Here is a 21379-nt window from a genome sequence, read left to right on the forward strand (position 1 = left end):
ACCAAACTGCAGCTCAAACACAGTGCTTAAATCCATGCTGTCTCCTCTATGGCCTGCATTAGTGTTCTGGATTCACAGACCACCATAGTGGTACCGGAAACACTTCAATAAGAGTGGCTCTTCGCAAAAACATAATGTTAAATGGTATCCAACAGTTGTGTCACAGTAATAATAAACCATCAATAAACAAGCCTGAAATAGACACTATAGAAGGTATAGTTCATTATGAGTGGGTTTTATGGTTAGACACATTACCCGGTATTGAAGTGTACTGTAATAAATCCTTCCCCTAATCCACAGTGACTTTTACGAGTGTGTCAGATCCAAAAGTAGCACACTGAACACAGAGAAGGGTGTGGGTTTACCCCTCAGATAACCTTCCTGAACAATAGTCTAGCTCTAGAGGTTTAAAACTCAGAGCCAAACCTCATGCAGCTTAGCCCAGAAATAGACATGACAGATAGACTGGAGACCTGGAGAGCTCTTTTACACCTTAAGATCTCCGAGGTCACGGAGGGCAGTGGTCACAGACAACCTTACACTGTACTGCCAAGACTACCTCAACTGAGAATGGATAATACTGCGCACTACTCCACATCCAAATGCTAATGGTGTTTTGGCAGCTGGTTTATATGGCCTGTTAGAAAATCTTCAAATGCAACGTAGGCCGTTCCAGCCATCATTATTGGAAGTGTTGGTTGACTGACCGTCGTACAGGGATTGCACCTCATTAATGAGCCTGTCCTGGTTTTGACCCTCAGAGTGTGAACTCACCTCAGTTTCCAAGGTTTGGCGGTCTTCTGTGAATAATAACTTCCTATTATGCCCTCAAATGCTCCCTGAACGTCAGTGAGTTCATCTCTAAGCTATAATATTGTAATTTTGTGCAAAATGTTCCGAAGACTCCACTAAAAGGCTCCATTGACCTAATTTCTGTAACTGTGGAATCATTTTTTTTTTTTTTTTTATCATTGAAATGACAATAGCAGAGGTACCTGCTGTTATTCGTTGATAATATGGAGACGTTATTATCATTCCCATTTCAATTAATAGTAATTTCTAAATAGAAGGATTATAGTGAGCTATTACATGAGATGCTGAAATACAAATTTGGGACCACAATGACTGACAAATTATAAAAAACGTTGTATGTAACATATGACATATTACCTTAAAAAAACTACCCGCTAACATACAAAAACTATTTGCCCGTAGAGGCCGGGGGGGGGGGGGCTTTAACCTGAGGGAATGTGGGAATTTCAAAGTCCCAGCAGTCAGGACAGGAAAAGTTTGTGTGTATCGGTGTGTTGGGAGTAGACCTCAGGCAGTGTCCAAACATTCAAAAATGTGAAAAAAAATGTAAAAAGAAATGGTTTTGTCACAATATCTGGATCAAGGAAGGGTGTGAACATTATTTGGATTGTGAGGTTGTTATATTGTACGGTGTGTGTGCGTGTGTATTTACATGGGGGTGCGGACATGGGTTAGTGTACAGATGTAGATATAAAATGGTGTGTATGTATATGTTCATTCCTTCATTTATTCATTATCTGAACCAGCTTTATCCTCACTAGGGTCGCAGGGGTCGCTTGGAGCCTATCCCAGCTACTTACGAGCAAAGGCGGGGTACACTCTGGACATTTCGCCATTTCGTTCATTGCAGGGCTGTGTATGTATATGTGTATGGGACTATATGGGTGTGCAGTTTTGTAGGGGTGTGTTTATGGATAATCATAATCTCATGTTGTATAACAAGTGATTAAGCACTAATAGTCTGAGGACTAGAATCGGTGGGTAGGACTGGATAAGCATTGGGTTCTTCCTACTCCCTTTCAGGCACAACAGTTGTTCTTTTTTCTATTATTCTATTTTTTATTTTTGTTTTGTTTTATTTATTTTTTCCCCTGTGTTTTGTATTATGTTTGCGTCTGAAATAAACTAAACCTTTATCCTGTTACTGAGCACATGCTATAGTTGCTCATATAAAATTACAAATACTATATCCACATATACATAAACTACATTTTCATCTGATTAAAAGATGTAATACATAACATGCTTGCCTATTTGGAGATGTCAACAAATGTTAACATTAATTGACTCTATTTCTTCACTATCTGGTTCTAGTCTTATCCACAGTTGCTGCTATGGAGGAGCAGCGAGGCACTGAGAGAACATAAGGATTTTTACACAACAGACAGACTTTTATTGTGATGTAGACAAATGAGACAGTCAAGCAAGATACTTATATTTCCCGGGTATGTCATAATCTGTCCTAAAATTGGGAATAAAAAACATTTAATACATGCATTTCCTCACATATGTTACATATTTGATGTTTGAATGAAAAAAGCTCCATCTCTTACATCCATTCCTGCTGTTTCTGTCTCTTACAAACAGCAGCATTGTGTTTTAATGATGAGGTCCATGGTCAGTGGAAAGAAACAGAAAAAATGCTTTGTTTAAAAGGAGGGCAACAAACTTCAGAGACTTGTCTGTATCTACTATAGCTCCGAGGCCCATTTGTTCCTTGGTTTTGATAGTCCTTGGCTTAATGCTGTTATTTCTTTGCGAGCTTGCGTAACCCAGAGAGAAAAAGTGCATATTGAAGCTGCTAAAGATTCATAAGATGTAAAGTATATAAAACAGACCTGTGCTTTGAGTTGTGATCAAACACGCCTAAAATTGCCAAAAATATTTCCGACTCAGGCATGAACCTGCAGAAATATTTTTCATTGATTTTCATCTTGAGGAAAATGGGCCTCTCTCACAAATTTGAAGATGCATCGTCAGCTGTCTTAACTGTGTCCAAAGCGAGTGATCTTTAATGCAAATCCAGAAGGTGTGTGCCAGGCTGTGTTCCTTTGGTCCGCTCACTTGTTGACACTACAGATGAATTTAATCTCTTACCTTCACTCACACATACTGCTTTTATATGGTGATAAAAGCTTTTTCTCTATACTGGAAGGCTGAGCCAAAGAGACTGTTTTACACCTCCAGTTTCATAATAAACAGCCAGTGTCTGACAGTGATGTTTAACCCTTTGTTGACACTGTGTATATCACCTGTCTTCTCTTATTATGCAACACCTCAGCAAGGGAGGTGAACCAGACTTAAAGCTTCATATGAAAATATGAAAAGGTACGGATGCATTTCACCCAGTCTGCTCTGCTTTGTCATTTAGAAGACTAATTTAAAGGGGATATACAGTCACGGAAAAAAATATTAGACTCTCAAAAGTCATCAAAAACAATGGTTATGTAATCAAGTACTAACTCCTGTGTGTGTCATGTGACCAAAACAGACAGAAAAGAAAACATGGAATGTCTAAAAGCAATGTTTTTGTCAGAACAATGCCATAGATATTGATTTAAGAACTTAAGTGATTTTGGTTATTACCAAGAAAACATGGAAAATGGCTGTATATCAGCTCTGAAATTAAACTCTTAAGAGCTATTTTTATTGTTATCATTATATTTTTCCAAACAAATGTACCTTTAGGTGTACCAGGCATCAAAATGAACAAGAAATTGAAAAAAACAAGGGGTGGTCTAATATTTTTTTCTGCGACTGTATGTAATATTTGTACTTTCAAATGTTAAAAAAAAAATTATCAGTACAGTGATAGAATAAAGAGCTCAGAACTTCTGCCAAAGACAGCAATGTATTGGACTGTAGAGATATAAACTGAATATCTTAATATCAGTCCAACTAATTTATGTAGCCAAACAACTTTTACAGTCAGAGTGACAAAATGGTAAAACTAGAGACAAAGCGAGAGGCACAGTTATTGTTTTCACCACTGGACACAGCTCTAAAATATAAAGAATGGAGTTTGGTGCTGAAATGGCAGTGTGTCTTCTACACAGGTGAGTTTTATAATGAGGCCTTTGAAGGTATAAAGTTATATGAGATGTAATTATTGTTGCTAAGTTCGTCATCTGTTGATCCGCGGTTCAGACTAAACTATGGCAGTTCTGACCGTGTTTGGTCAATTCCAAACAGGTCTTTAGTTCAGCTACTGACAGCACAAACCATACAGAAAACTGAGGTGATTTGTAGTTTTACTAGTCACTTTTCCATTGGACATCTGCGCAAAATTTTACCGACATTTACTAAATGTCGAAAAAACACAAGTGCGTAATGTCGGTTTTTCCATTAAATCACAAATGCGAAGATTTGTTTATTTATTATTGCGAGATGACACGAGAAGTCATTCCATAAACATGGTGGCGAACGTAAATATGGTGTTGATTTACAGATACGTATATTCATTATTATTGTATATTACCCCTCTATGTCATACTAAATTTAAAAAATGATCGGGTTTCCTGGTGTGTCCACACATGCCGCGACATATTTCTTCTTTTTCTTCGCTTGTTGTAACGTACGTCAACATCCGGTTTTTTAATTCACCTGACTCTAGTTGCAAAAAAAGTCTTTCCATTGCAGGTTTGCATGATATACCATTTGTGCTACACCCGAAAAACCACCTCTTGCCAGCGCAAAAACTTTGAATCGAAAAATGAGACTTTTGGCGAAATCGTCGTTTTTCCATGAGGTCAATTTTTATGTGCAAGTTATATTTGCGCAATTTGAGGGTCAATGGAAAAGCGACTACTGTTGCTGTTTTCTGTCTGAAAACAGAGCTAAGCTAACAGAGCTATAACGTAAACTATCAGCTGACACAGCACATGAAGATTATAAGACATAGTGTTATTTTGATTGACTGTCATAACCTGCTATTAGTTTTAAGGAGAAAGCTTGATGATACCATAACACAGACGAATATAAACAATGAGCTTTATTCTTTATTCAGTGCATTCTGTGGTTGATTTATTTGTTGTTTTGGTCCTGAGTGAGTTCTGGTGGGAGATGTCCTCTACAATACTACACAGAACCCCTTTAAAATGAGCATGATGTTTCTTTTTACTTATTACAGTGAGACATTTTGAAAAAAATCAAAGCTAGAAAGTCCCATTATATATTTAGATGGAAGTATACTTAATTAAAAGTGCCTGTCAGATTGTCAAAGAGGTTCAGAACTGCCTTCCCCCACACATTTCCTACATTGAAATCTGGCTATTTGAAAACATTTATGCAATTTTTTTTTTAAACCAGCAATCTGACATTCACACCCACTTTGCACAATGATTGATCACTCACTTTTGTCTTTAAATATGACCGCAGAACTACAAATGCTTTTTATTACAGCCATATGCTAATCCCATCATCCATAATCTAAGCATGGCAGTTCACAACAGCTATAAATGTTTTAGTTGTTTTAGCTTTTTACTGTAAAATTGTTCTTTTTTTTTAGCATTACCTTTCTCATAAACTCAGTTTTATTTATATTATTAGTATACAGGTTGTATATTTGATCCTTTTTGCAAGGCAGATGAAACATCTAGCATGCTCTGTAACACAGACTCAACAAAAACTTTGTCCAGGCAAATCGGTGATTTATGGTAAAACATCTTGTAAAAGTTGTCTCAATCTGGCCTTCTTTCTCTTGCTCATTTTAAGATGAATCAGTTTAAAGCATATATTTTCTTAAGTGGTGGAGTGAATGCTTTTATGTGACAGCACAAGCAGCGTCCGTAAAGGAAAAGAACCTCTTTTATCTCCACTACTGCTACTTATTATTGTTTCTAACCACCAAACTTCGAGCTGAAGCACGTACGGTACTTTCACAAACACCAGCCCTTCTCTTCTTCTGTGTAATATGATATATATATATATATATATGGGTGAATCCATTGTTCAGTGTATCATAAATCGTGAAGTCATTGATTTTCTTCTGAAATAATAGAGACGTTATATTGATACTGAGCTTACAGGAAGGTGACGTGTTGAAAGTTAATTAAAGGTTAAACACAAGTCGAAGGAGGCCGTGTTAGCGTGGCTGCACCATGGAATCATATTCTGGTCAAAGGTCACACACTGGTACACTAAATAATGAGAACTGAGTCAGGTCAGGCATGAATATTGAAATGTCAGTATGTCAATATTGTGGTCATGTCCTGTTTTTTTCCTCTCTTCTTTTAAAAACTCACCCTTGGGAAAAGACCCCTGATCTTGCACGCTTAATTAAGGTTTTGAAAACTGTTAAGAGCTGGTTAATAATGAAGGAAGTCCAAAAAAAATAAAATAAAAATAGAGCTCATTATTCATGTATGGGCATGAACCAGATGTGTATAAACTCATTTGCATAATAGGTCCACACTAGTAAATATTTGCCCAGACTCTGACTCCTCCGAGTATTCTTCTGTTGCTTCTCTGAACAATCGTTCATGCATGATTTAACTGTTTCGGCCAGGTCAATACTACAAAAGCCAGAAAAGAGTCTGAATCAATGTAATTTTTCTTTTTTCAACGTTAGACATACAAAGCCTGTGGGGCATTAGCCTGAGTCCGAATTTCAACAGTTGTCTGTTATTTGATTATTCCATCAGTGTTTCAGTTCTGCTCTAAGTGAGGAAATGCCTTCCTCATGCCAGTGGCGCTGCAGTAAAACTCAAAGTATTGTACATAGCATGGTAACATCCTGACATATTGACATTCAGATACAATGAAAGCAGTCGATGTGTAGTTTTATTAGCTGTAAACAAGCTGAAAGCAAAAAGCGCTGCGGTGTTTGTGTTTTGACTTCTGGGGGCTGGGAGCTTCGAGAACAGTGTTACAGTACGCAGAGAGGGGTCAGGATGCATGGAGCTACCACTCGGAGCAGGCTACTGATATTAGCATTGACAGCATAATGGGTGAAAGTGCTAGCTGGCTTTCTGCCTCTGGCATCTAATGGTTACAGCACTGAAGTACACAGAGGCCACATGGAGGGAGGGTGAGCAGTTACAGCTGATGCACAGAGATGGCTGTGGAGGTTGTTGCTCTACAGACCACGGCTAAATTATCATCCGATACAGTGGGGAAGACAGCATCAAAGGCAGCATCAATGCTTCATAAGGGAACCTGCTTCTGCCAGTCTCTTGCTCTCTTTTCCTTCTCTACTTTGCTCAGTCACACATATAAGCATAGTCACACACACACACACACGCACATGCACACACACACATGCACACACACACACACATACATATACACATACATATTGCCCATAAATCCTCGTACACTTTACAACTCTTACTCTAACAAGCACAGAAACGCACATCTGCATGCATGGGAAGGATCAATACAAGTTAAGACACATGTGCAGGAACAAAACATATACAGCACACCCACACACTGAGCCCAGGGCTCATGAAACTGTGTGAACCCTACAGAGATGTCACAGTGACAGACCAGATAAACCAAATGAATGCAGAGTTTTCTGCACCACGGATCGGAAAACAAGACACTTCTGTATGCGCTGAGTACTGCATGCCGCTGTTTATTTTGGATTGGCAAATGTGATTATTTGGCTGCTATTGCTGCTGTCGGTGTTATTAATCAGTTTTACCCTCGGCTGGAAACTGTTCAATATGATATTTTGGGTGGGAGGTAGGTGAGATGTGAGGGGATGTACTGCACTTAGAAAGTCAGAAAACTGTTTTTGTGTTTAGATTTGCCAATAAAGGTAACCCAGTGCTCTATATATGCTTTTTTTTTTTTTTTTTAAATTCTGGATGGCATTAGGTTACCTTATTTTATACGTGACAGAAAACTTTCCAAACCAAGGCACCTCTAGAAAAACATATCCCGAGTTTTGTTCCAGGATTTTTAACACAGTGAGACTCCTAGTATATGTTGAAATGGAATGTTTTTTTTTTAAGAAAAGCTTTACAGTCCAAGAAGGAAGCCAAAACATTACCTGAAAATTTTGTGGTTGAAACTGCAGCCACATTCTAGCTAAATACGGAAAGCAAGAATATTCTTGCCCAATCTGATGTTATATGAAGAGGATATGGAAGAGGAGGTGTCAGTTTGGTAGGATAAATGATTGGTCGTACTCCTCTGCCATCTGTACATTGTTCTTAATGTTCCCTGAGAACGAATAAAGTTACCTGGCATCAGTAGGAGCAGCTGCATTATAAACAAAGCTTTATGCAAATATACCACTTTGTGACAGCAGTAAAAATGTTAAACAAACAAGAGGACAATGGAAGTTTGAGAAACACACATACTCACAGTGAAACTGGCCTCTTCTATGCACCCTGTGTTTTCACATAGAAGGCCTTAATCTCTCATATTCATTCATTCATTGTCTCAGCTTATTTGCATGTAGTAAAGGCGATACATTAGGGTCATTTCCTGTGTGTCAGTCTCTGAATTTTTACTTTTTCTGACTTCTTCATAATATACACTGTGTGCCAGGGAATTATTTTAGTTTGCAGAAAAATGTTAATTTAACAGTTATATTATAGTAAATTATAGTAAAACAGAAGTATGTTTTGGTAGCTTTCAGTATTTATTTTCTTGAACACTGCAGTAACAGTAAATCACAAAAACCACAATTAATTTTAGTTAATGGATCACTGCATCAGAAAATCTTTATACGCTGAGCAACTATTTTCGCTTTGCCCTGACTTAAACTGCGTGTTCTTGTGAAATACATGACCCGGTGTTTCTCTGCCTTACTCCAAATCCTCCGTAAACCCACAGATGGGGGTCGCGTACTTTAAATTAGCTCACCAGTTATGTTTTGGATGGAAGGACCAAACCAGGAGAAATGAAGAATTCACCAAAAAGAAGGGTTGAGGTTTTAAAAAGCTAAAACAAAAACTTGATTTATTGCTTCAGGCAAAAATAGAAAAAGTTACAAAAAAGAAAAAAGTCAGTTATCAATAAGACTAGCATCAAACACAATATTCGTCTCTCCTTTTTAAGAAGCTTCTTTGTTACATTTTATAGTCTTTTTTGTGACTCTTAGAAGACTTCCCATCATTATTCCCATATTTGGTTACATTTATTCCACATGCACAATATGATTGGTTAAAACAATTGTTCAGACAAGCACATCACCGACATATGTCAAATCACTTCACGTAAGTTAATTCCAGGAAAAACCATATTTGAAAGGTCACCTGAGTTTAACAAGCGTCCTGGACACCTGTCAATCAAACCAACATAGCTTAACCACAAAGAGTCTCAGAAAGGGCATCTTGCTTAACACCTGCACAATTAGGCTAGCATTTCTTGACCACAAAAAATCCCTAAATTCATAATCTGGTTTTTCTGCTCCATTCTCTTTACCACAATTACTTTCCAAAGCTGTAAAATAAGATTTTTTTCGTTGCATTCGACCTCTTTTCTTAAGTCAACACATACAGGTGTTAGTTTCAGTTTAACCCCACTCAACTAAAATAAGATCTTCTTCGTTGCACCTGACCTTTTTTCTAAGTTCAGTACATACAGGTTTAACCACACTCAACACACGAACCAAACCTGACTGTTCAGTACAAATAAAATAAAGATACAAATACAGATACAAAATATAAATCAGAATACAACAACTTGGATTTGCAAAAATAAAAGACTCTTCAAGCAAAACACCTTGTAATATTTCATTTCTTCTTTCCCTTTTTGGTTCATACATTTTCTCTTTTGTTTTTTTATATTGATATTAATCTAAATTTATTAAAATAATTACGATAAGCTTTATGAAGGTCATCTGACATTTTAGAGCAGGTCAAAGTCATACATTCATCCTCCATTTAACACGATCCGTACTACAATTTTAGAGTCTAATTCAAATTTTTCTCAGATGTTTGTGCTAGTTAGAGTTGTATGTCTGTATTATCCTGTAAAATCTCTGTAGAATCTCACTAAACTAGCCAGTCTGACAAAATGTGTCCAGTCAAACTTGTGTTATCCTAATCTGTGATACAATAAGGACACACTTCAGACTCACCATGACCAAAGATAAACTCTGGTTTGTTTTCACTGCTAAATAACCTACCCAGTCAGCATCCTATGAAGATGCACATCAGGATTAGGTGTGTTGTGATGACAGTGTTTGCCTCTTCTGGACCAGGGTAAGATCCACCATCCAAGAGAAGATGATAACCACAGTTGTATTAATTTCAGCTCAGTGCCTCTGACTTTTATCTTTGAGATTCAAGCACCAGAAAGTCTTCTTCTGCCAAAAAATTGTCTGCATCTGGTGCCGCCAGCTACTCTGCAGTTTCAACACCAGTTTGATCATCTGTTCTGAATTCGAAATGCTCCTCACTCAAAGTTTTCACCTTGAGGGCTTCTGCCAAGACACTGGTCACGACGCCTTTCCCTGCTCCACCTCCCCTGGTGTGTGTGTGAGCGTTTCATAGGCCGTATGTGCCTACTCTGCTTTTGTGTGTATTCCTGGTTCCATGTGTTTGTATCTGTGATGTATGTGCCTGGTGGGAATGTGACTGTAAGTTAAAGCGTGCACCACATACACACCAACACACTCTCAATGTCAATGAATCCTCCTAGTGGGAAAAGTCAACGAGCAACCACCGGACTCGCCTTAACTGTACCTGGAAGGCACAGTGCTGTGGCTGTGAGTGTGTGTGCACAAGACAAGGTGACACAGGAAACAGTTCCCTACTGTACTGATGAATGATGGCCACAGGGGCCAGCTGTCCTGACCTCACTTTGTGTTCGGTCACTCCTATAGAGGTGAATGTGCTTTTATATAGCAAAAAAATATACATCTACTTACACTTAGAGTACAGACTAAACACATAGCCAGCACTAATCTGCTGATAAATCATGCTTTTTAAAAGCTAATTCGTTACTGTAAGGGGTTTTGTGTAAACACATCCTGCTCAATGTAGCCTAACACTTTACTGTCACAAAAAGAATGGACAGTAAAGCCCACGCTAATGCAATATTTCTCCTTTCGTGTCAAAACACACAGCCCAGAATAATTGCCCTACGTGCCTCCACCTGTGTTTACACAGTTTTTTAAAGCGACCCTTTAAAAAAAAAAACTTGACAGTTCATGAGCTTGCTTAAATGTGCGTCAGAAGCCTTTGTTGCCAGGAGCCAGAGACCAACCAGAGCATCTCCAGGCATACTTATCTTATCCATGCTGAAAAATGGCTGCGATAAGAGCCTGTGACAAATAATGAGCAGAACAGGTCTTTATTGGTTTCAAGGATCATTTTCATCTGCCTAAAATAAATAAATAAAATCTGAACAAAGACAGAGTCCTTAGGGACCTTGTTTATTGTGAAAATTACAAAACTGTTTGTCCAGTCGTTGCAGATATTGCACATTGGTTCATTCAGGAGCTATAATATTTGGAATCAGAGCAGTGTGTTTTCTATAATGTGTCTTTTTCTGTCAGTCTCAGTAGTTTAAAGTCTGATTAAAGTATGATTTTGTGCATTCTCTGTGTTAATTAAATGAGTGTTCACCTAATAGACTCCTCACTGCCTCCAATACACAGAGACATGTGCACACACATGCAGGCGCACACATAGCACACAAACACACAATACACACACAAGCAACTGTTCACTGTCATGCAAAATCATAAAAGCACACAACTGCTGCCCTGGGGCCAGTTTTCACAGACATACAGGCGAGAGCAGGATTTTTCTCAGAGGAGCAGGCTTTTGTGTGAATGAACAAAGGGAATCTCCTTCCTCCTCTGCTCCTCTCTACCTAAATCCTATCATGTGCCACCATGCGTCTCCCACACGCCTGTTTCCAAGTTACCGGCAGCACCGGCTGCCAATCCTGCTTAATTGCCTCCTGTGTAAAGTGACGGCTGAGCAGCAATGATGAGAGCGAGCTCTCCTCGCCTTTTCCTGTAGATCACTTGCTGCTACCTTGCCGAAGGAAACTCTCCACCTGAGAACCACACTATACCATTGGGAAATTACACAGTTGTGTTAACCAAAAGTGAAACTTCAGTACCCAACCCAAGGACTTGCTGTATAAACAAGGAACATCCCTTAAATGGACTTTTGGGGGAAAAAACTGTACTCACTCTAAAAAACAGCAGAGCAAGGGAATATAATTTGAGACCTAATCGACACAAAGGGATGGAAAGAAAATGAATACATAATACCTTAAATAGGAAATGTTTTTTTGTAAATGACAAAGTAAAGAGCACAGGGTGGAACAAAAACAGCAGGCAGTGTTTGTTGTAATGATAAGCAGCCTTTCTCACTAACCTTGCTTGAGCCTGGAGAATAGAAATATCTTCTTGTTCACTCCCGCTCGCAGAATTTACCACCCTGTTGCTCCTTGTTGCCTCTTCCTTTGTTGCGTCTTCTTCACAAATAGATCCTGCTCATCTTTGGGACCGGGATGGAATTAACAGCTCATGAGGGAAGCCAGGCGGAAGAAGGGAGAAAACACCAGAGAAGAAAAGAAACACACTCTTCTCGCCCCTAAGTCCTCCTTGGCAGTGTATCCCCATCCGTCAGAACAGAGCGACTGAGAGTGTGTAAGAGAGAGAGGGAGAGAGAGGGTGAGTGAGTGAGAGAGAGGGAGAGTGAGGGAGAGAGAGACAGAGAGAGACAGAGAGAGAGATGAAACGATACTGAGTAAGTGGGCGAGTGAGAGAGAAAGTGAGAAAGAGAGAGGAGGGAGGTTTGTGTGTATGTATTAGAGGGTGATTCTTTATATTGTACGTGCTCCTGTTTATCTCTCTGTCTGTCTCCTTTGCATGCATTCCTTCTCAACAGAAGCCACAAGGTCAGTTGCTTTTACAGTAACAAGTCTTGGTTTCCTCTAGAGGGAAAAGACTTCCTGTTAGTTCTGCGCTAAACTTCCCTGGAGTGAACTCACCCTGCATTTTGTGCTTTTTAAACCCTCCCTCTGTCTCTGACACAATCTCATTCTCTATCCCTGCCCTATATTTTTAGCAACCTGGTAAGAGTTAATCTAATACATATTTTCCCAGAAGTTATTCCATTGACAGGGAAAGTGCTGCATGTAATTTTAGACAGACAGCACTGAAATACATATATATATATATATATATATATATATATATATATATATATATATATATATATATATATATATATATATATATATATATATATATATATATATATATATACATACAGCAGCGGTCATCTCAATATTCAGGAAAATATCCTTGCACTTTGAAAGCATGAGGAAAAGCAACCACAGTTTTAACTGTGGAGGCAAAATGGCTTGTTTGAATGTGGAGGAAAAAAAAATATTGGTCACTGTAAAAGACAAACATACCAAATTTACTCTTTGCATTTTCAGGAAGATAAATCAAGTAGATATAGACATGAATCCAATCTAAAGACATAGACAAGAAATTGGAGCTTCCACACTCTCAAATACATTTATTTTTCATCCGCATTGCATCATTGAATTCTGGAAATGTTTTGTTTTGGTTTTTATTCTAAAATGTAGTGATTTATATGAGGCAGCCTGTCAGTTGGCAAACAATAAATAGGTGGGAAATGACGCCATTGTAGCGTTTCTGGTGTAGACTCTAGTATTGTTACTGCTGACATGGTGTGGAAGTGTCAGGACAGCTTGTGTGTACAGAACAAGCTGTATCTGTGATGCTTGGCTTTTCTTCTCTGCTCTGCTGATTCCTGATGTGACATGGCAGCCAGAGAGCCTAAGTGTCTCCCCTGAGTACAGCGCACACTTTGGTCAATATGCACATAAAGTGGTGGATCAATCAGGTCACACACATCAGTGGAAGGTGATTCAGAGGCCAACCTGACAGCTTCCTTAATTATGTTGATAAAGTGTCAAAATGTCATGAATCACACAAACAGACACACACACACCACGGGTGAAGTGACAGGAATCTTCTGTCACACCGCAGATGAGGCGATAGAGAATCTCCGTGGAGTGGGGAAAACGCGGGATGCGAGCATATGGCGGTGTCATCTTGGCGCTGCACGTTCCCCCGCTGACCAGGCGAGCAAGAGGTACTCCTGTCGAGTGTGGTGGGTATTATGTTGTCTCGGCTAGCGGGTGATGCTCTGGGACACATGGCCACGTGCAGCGGGAGGAGATGGAGATTGGGGGAGCTCTGATAAAGGCCAGTTTTTGTCAGAAGAATATAGGCCGACAGTCAGGCTGGAGGCTGGCTGTGCAGAGACTGAACCGTATGATGTTCAGCCAGGAGGAAGTATGCACAGGAGCGATAGAATGTGTGTTTTTGTGTGTTTGTCTGCACTTAGACTTGGTGTTAGTGTTGGGAGGAAATGACTGTAACCACTCCTAGTTAGTCATTTCCGATTCGGCGTATTCGTCCACATGCCACCTTTTCTGTTGTGACCCATATTCAGATGAAATGCTTAAATCACTTCTCACACTACCTTGCATTTGTTTTGCATGTGACCAGAAAAGAATGAGAAAATAAACATGAAACCATCACAGCATCATTAAAGTTTTATTTCATTTGTCACAGAAAAGAGCTATGATGAGATTCTTGCAAGTGTTGCTGTTTTTATATGGAATTCTCACTCATAGAGCCAGATAGTAAATATTACACATTTTCCTTACAACTCTTATGATAGATTGACTGGCTTGAAATGTACTCGGGAAATGAGGTCATGATAAATGAATGCAAAGCAGGGACGCTGCATGAATCGTTTGCTGGCGGCACTTAGTCACACGATAAAGCTGCTGATGACTTGAATCAGACGGTAACAGTGCTAATATCTGTCTTACTGTAAATAGATCAGTCATACATTTGCAGCCAAATATAGGAGTTTCACCTCCAAGAGTGTGCCATCTCTAGGGACAGGGGAGTACACTGAGTTTGTCAGTGGCTATGCTCAGCTGCATGGATGTCCTCATGAAAAGCTGCTTACTTGAGTTGCAGCTCAGCTCATTAATTATACAAATGACCGCGAGCACAGAGGCATTCACCTCGATCATATACATACCTCTTTAAAATTAAAATGATCTCCTGGCCCTATTTTTGTTTCTGTTAAATATCTTTTCACTGTCTAGCATGGGCTTCCTCCTTTAGCCAAGCTCTGGGAGATTTCTCTGAATCTTTTTAGGAGGCTCCATAAATGTTGAGGATCGGCTTACACGGTCCACCATTAAACCTGCAGGGTATTTGATACAGATGTGACTTTCAATCTTCAAAAAATGAGAATTCAGCTCAGTTTTGTATTATGTGGCCCTAGTGCAAGGAAATGACTTTTTGCAAAGGCTTGTCTGTATTTCCTCTTTTTCCTTCCTGGGTTCCCTTTCACCCAGAGCTCACGGAGATGCACGGAGCTGTCTACTTATGTAGGGATCCTGTGGTGGTGGCTGTTAAAATGAATTTAGGTTTTTCTGCAAAATGTAGCCTGGCTATGAATTAGTGCCCTACAGCTGATGCTTGTCCCATGGCAATAAAGTGAGTGGATGTTGTTGTCAAGCATTTCTCAGGGGCCCTGCTTAAGCGCACTAGATAGAGGTCAGAGGAGGCATGGGGAATTGTGCAAATCCCTGCAAGTCATTGCATGTCCTCTGGTCTTCAAATGAATGCTACTAATAGAAAAATGCATCTTGCTGATTTCTAGTGATGTTACCTATCATTAAAGACCACTTTTCTTTACTGTGACATATTTTTGCTATTGCTTTAGTTTAAAGAGTTCTGCTGATTTATTATGCAAGAAAATGTAATGTAGCCACTTAATTCTTCAAATGAGCTGCTCTGTGTTACAGTTCATTGTGTGTTTTTAAGTGTTAGCTTGTAGCATCTTCCTTAACGAAGGCAGGGCCTTTGACCTTCCAAAAAAGAAGCAAGAACACCCCACAACATTAGCTCCCTGAAGCCAATTCCCTGATGAATGGCTGTCTGTGCTTCTTTCTTCATTCAGGGAAGTGTGTCCTCCTAATTGCCTTGAAGGTAGCATTGCTGGTTGCAAAGCTGTAAACCCCATCTTGAAAGCAATGGGGTGTCACTTAACATCGGCAATTACATGATTCAATCATAAACTGCTCAGCCATCTGAAAAATATTAAGATAATCATTTTCCCCCACCAAAAACAAACAAACCTAGTGAATGTAATAATATGCTACTCAACAGCCAGTGGTTTTTATGGCTCTCTTTGATTCTTGTGAAGCAGCAGCATTTTCTAGCAAATTCAGTGTTTGGAAGGAATTATAAAGTGAAATTAAAATCCATATTTGTACAAAGAAATTAACCTTTTCTGTTGCACAAAGTAACATCAAACATCAGATTTTCAAATAAATAGCACTGCCTGCCTCAACTCAGTCACAAGTAAAAACTGTAAATCAACTTTCATTCCTCTAAACTTTTCTAACATAACACTGCGAAAGAAATGGAAGGGCAGGTTTTGAGTCATATTTTAGCTGTGTGCTGTTTTCTATGAATCAGCCGTATGTCTAATCGATGTCATGTGTAGTGACAAATCATTCCTGGCACTGCACTGAAATAGCTTTACTCATTCAGAGTCACTTTGGCCTCACATACAAGTATTTCAGCTGCCATTATGGTGGATGGGCCCAGGACAGCTCAGTGATTACTTTTCATATTACGTCATATTTTCACCATCACATGTAGAACATGTGCTCATATTTCTACTTTTGTAAAGATTTATTTTCTCTCAATAATCAGCTTTGAATTTAAATACTAAAAGTTACTGCAGTATAGTGAACAATGCAGACAAAAAATTGGACATTGTGCAAAATTAGAGAGTTTATATAGAAGCTGTGTTATGAAAAGAAATTACTCAGAACTCTTTACTAGTTAATATTTAGTGGCAGCTTGTAGTTAAATCGAATATTGATGCTGTAACCAACTGAACTTTAGTCCCTACATAAAATGTCTCTGGTAGAGACATGGTATGTTTTGTCTGTTATGGGGCTAATAACTCTGGGTCCACACTGAATAATGAAACACTGGATGACACTTAATGTAAAAAACATACAAAAGGAGAGGAATCCATTTGAATGTGCTGTAGAAGCTAGACATTGATTTAATAATTTTTTATCTGATAGAAGATATGATCGAACTTGGGGCCAAATAATGGTTGGTAGCTAATATTAGGCGTCTTAAATGGAAATAATATGATAAAAAAGTGCTGCTAACTTGATTTTTATTACAGTCAGCTAACTGTTCATTCATACATTTACTGATTAATTACTATGAGTTTGATGTTCTGTGGTTCAGTTTTATTTAGGTATTTATTACTTTGATTTACTGTTAATTTCATTAGTCACTGTTTTTAATAAAACTGAATCAGTCAGTTCTGCTCATCTTCTGGTCAGGTGGGATGATACTGGTCATTTAGTCAGTTTTGTGTTGTTATATCGTCCTTTAGAAAACACTACCGGTGGTCAACCTCTAGTAGAAATATGGTGGACATGGCGGTGATGGTGACCACCTTCTTCTGTAAATATAAAAAGCAAACAAAAACATTTCATTTCTATTCTAGATCCTCCTAAAGGTCCTTAAAGGAGAAATATTTTGCTTTTTTAAAAATGGAATTATGCATTTTAAAACATTTCCTTGTGGTCTGCATAAACTAAATGCTATGCTTGGGTCTGAATTCTTCATTAATTCAACTCCACAGGTCCATCTTCAACCCTATTTCTGAGTAATGACACCAGAAAGGTCATTTTGAGCACTGGCCCTTTGAATGCTAAGGAGCCACTTCACACCCCCACCCACCCCTCTTCAGGTTGTTGACTGTGCTGCTCTGTCCCGTTCAACCAACAATTGAACATTTTAGGTAATCGCTCGAAGTTTGGACATATTTTCAGTATGGACTACAACCGCTGCTGCTGACAAACGATTAAAGCGTACTTGGAGAAATGTTCGTCGGAAGTCTTGACCTTATGTGTGCAAATGTTGTGATGTAACTAGTTATAGACGTAACAAATTATGCAGGAATAGTTGTAGAAATCCACTCAATTTTTGCCAAAATGAATATAAAGATAGCTTTGCAGCACATGGAGGGTTCAAATTCAAACTTTTAGAACTATTAGGGTCCAAATACACAAATAAATGTACCAAAGACTAATAAAAGTTGGTTTAGCAAAATATGACCCTTTTAAATCTTCTGCACCTACACCTTCAAATAACCTAAATGTCCTCAAATGGCCATGTTTAGATGCAAATACCTCTAATTCTAATGACTTATAACACAGGTGTCAAACATGCGGCCCGGGGGCCAAATCCGGCCCACCAAAGGGCGCAGTTTGGCCCTTGGGATGAATTTGTGAAATGCAAATATTTCACTAAGATATTAACAATCCTTTTAGTTCAGGTTCCACATTCGGACCAATTCAATCTCAAGTGGGTCAGACCAGTAAAATACTATTATAATAACATATAAATAATGACAACTTCAAATGTTTCTCTGTGTAAATGTAAATATTTTCATGTAAACAAAGGATATTTTTGCAAAAAAAATATGAACAACCTGAAATGTCTTAAGAGAAGTAAGCACAATTTTAACAATATTCTGCCTGTTACTAAATGTTTTGTGTATTTGTAGATCCACTGTGATCTGTAAGTTATAATGTACATGTGTAAATGATAAACTGAGGCAGAATATTGTTAAAATTACACTTATTTTTTTCATTTTGTTCATGTTATTGACATCTTTTGAAAGGATAGTTTGTAGATGTAAACCTGTTCATAATGTAAATTAAATTTTTTCACTCTAAAACATGCAGAAAAGTTTGGATTTGACATTATTTATTCATTATTATGTTATTATTTCACTGGTCCGGCCCACTTCAGATCAAATTTAGCTGAATCTGGCCCCTGAACTAAAATGAGTGTGACACCCCTGACTTATAACAACTGATCCTGCACCATAGTATACCTGAATAATACTGACTGTGCCAATGTGGAAGTCAGACAACTTATTTCAGAAAGGAACTGTTAAATATTTTCATATAATATTTTCAAAAGACGAATAGGCCAAGAGAAATTTTAGACAGCATAGTATCCATAAAATATTTACCAGCTGTCAATATCAGATCTGCTCTTTTCATCTTCGCCTGTGTGTAAACAACAAAGCCTCAGGGCTCTGTCACCTATCGTGATACTTCACTCTGAAGGCTCAGTGTGGAGACAAACTGTCAGTCAAACCCACAGTTACTGATGAAACTGGAGGTCCATGTAAATTTTGTATAAGGTTTTGGGAAAAGCTATCAAAGTGAATTCATATGAATATCTGCAACACTCCTAATTTCCAAATCCACTCGGTCAAAATAAAATGACAAAGCTTCTGTCATGGCCCGTGGTAATCATCATTGCTGAGCCATTATTACTGTCATAAAACAATGGAATTACTTTTTTGTTTGTGAATAACACTGATGCATTATCACAGCAAGATTGTTATTTTTTTGTGCAAAGTTAAATAGAGTTTCACCTCAAGAGCAACCGTGTCTTTCACACTGATTGATGCCTGCACTGTTGATTTGGTCCTGGATAATTAGTGTGAAAACAATGCAGAGATTCTCAGCAGTGAGATCAATTCCACTTTCTGCAAGGCCCACCGTCTACAAAGGTTGTTTTTTGTTTTTCTTTCCAGCTCAGACGGTATAATAAGCAACAGTTCTTGAAGACTGCATACTGTAAAGACAGCAGAGACTTTCGTATTACTTTTGAGCAACAAGACTGCCATTTAGCTGTTTTAGGTTTAACTTTGGCATTGACAAAACATGCAGTCGTGTCACAATTAAGTGTTGAAATGATACAAGGAGAGAGAGGATAGAAAAGAGAGAAAGAACTGCATGTGACAGAAATATGTTGTAGAAGTTCAGACTTTAGAGGACTTCACAGTCTGTTTTATTTCTAGTGAAGTTAGACAATGCATGACTTGTCACAGAAAAAGAAAACAAAGATTAAAAATATTCATAGCCTTTCCTAAGAAGCCAGTTAAATTTTATGTGATTTTTAAACATTTTTTCCATAACAGTTTAAAAAAAATAAATAAACTGAAACATATTCAGGTGCCATCTTTTACACTGAGTAGTACTTCAAGAGCTCTGTGCTTTACCTCCAATAAGTATTTTATAGCTCAGGCTTCTGGGCCATGCCAACCCTACTGATAGCTTCAGCAATGTGGTGCTACAAATTAAAACCAGAGGAGTGTGGTCGAGACCATCCAGGATGATAAGTTGAAATACAGCTCATTCTGGCACTAACGCAAAAATGTTTAACAGCAACATTAAGCTGCAAATCTTTGTGGCAAAGAGCTTTTGTTATGTCTGCCCAAGTCAAATCTAACACACCTGGAAGTCTGGCTCCTCATGTCTCAGACGGTGATTCATGGCCCCCCGACTCGTCAATCCAGCACTTTGAGAGTGGAAATATAGATCTAATACTCTCACAAATGACTTCTTTTATAGGTCTAACCTAAGTAAGGCATTTTGGAGAAGACATAGGGCTGTACTCCAAAATTTAACATAATGTGAAAGCATTAAAAATTATACTAAGTTATTTATGTATTTATTTATTTTTACCTTTATTTAACCAGGAAGTCCCAATGAGATTTGAAATCTTTTTTGCAAGGGAAACCTGGCTAAGGTAGCAACCATACAAGTCAAAACTATACTCAGTGCCAATGAAAACGCAACACTTGAATGTGTTTTATTGTTCCTGAGCTGCATCAATATGTTTAAGTTTCACCTGTATAAGATAATCCCAGACAATTTCTTAACAACCTGAGAAGGGTTGAGCTATTGTCATGCTTGAATGAACTTGTCTGCATTCATAAGACTTGTTTTTCTCATTACTCAGCAATGAACTGCTCAACTTAAGGAATTGTGGTCAGTTAAGGAGTGGTCATGTTCTGTATATAAAGGCAAGCTGAAAAGCACCAAAATCATTTGCAATAACTCAGCGATGCCTAGACTGACACGTGACCAAAGATGCCATGCTATGGGGCTCCTGGAGGCCGGAATCTGTGCTCGGCAGGTGGCGCACTGTTTTGGATGCGATGTGTCCACCATAGTCAGGATTCAACAGAGGCATGAAGAAACTGGCTCAACTGCAGACAGACCTCGCCCTGGACGAGCACGTGAGACCACGCCACAGCAGGACCGCTACATTGAGCTGCAGCACCTCCGGGACTGCTTTGTGACTTTTGGTTTTGGGGGTTCTTGAGCTTCTTTCTTTATCCTTATTTTTTGTCAACAAATTTGGATGTGACTTTTTATTTTTACTCTATAGAAATGGCCTATGATTAATTCCAAAGATCTTATGGAATAAAAATCCTCATCGATTCAAAAAAATATAAGAATCTTCAAGTGTTGCGTTTTCATTGGCACTGAGTATATATAAAACACATACATGATACACAGTGAACAATATTATTGTGTAACAGTTTATTCTCACCATTCTGTTTAGTTTAATAGATGTTAAATGTATGTTTAATTTTTGAAATTTTTATGCATTTCCAAGGCTTCTCTGAATAACTTTTCATTTTCCCTCAATCCATCTGTCTTTCCGTCCACC

General features: G+C 38.4%; 1 protein-coding gene across 2 annotated transcripts in view; it reads right to left on the minus strand.

Moving 5' to 3' along the window:
• The window catches only part of shisal1b (shisa like 1b), a 61675-nt gene extending 49281 nt beyond the window's left edge, over positions 1–12394 (minus strand). The window contains exon 1 of one of the 2 annotated variants that reach the window (XM_030137176.1): positions 12105–12393. The gene's annotated coding sequence lies outside the window, so the exon portion shown is untranslated. Of the gene's footprint in view, positions 1–12104 lie in introns of both variants that reach the window. The other variant, XM_030137175.1, reaches the window with a different exon arrangement.
• Positions 12395–21379: the final 8985 nt, after the last annotated feature.

The sequence above is a fragment of the Sphaeramia orbicularis genome, chromosome 6 (genome assembly GCF_902148855.1).
Source record: "Sphaeramia orbicularis chromosome 6, fSphaOr1.1, whole genome shotgun sequence".
NCBI classification, from domain to species: domain Eukaryota; kingdom Metazoa; phylum Chordata; class Actinopteri; order Kurtiformes; family Apogonidae; genus Sphaeramia; species Sphaeramia orbicularis.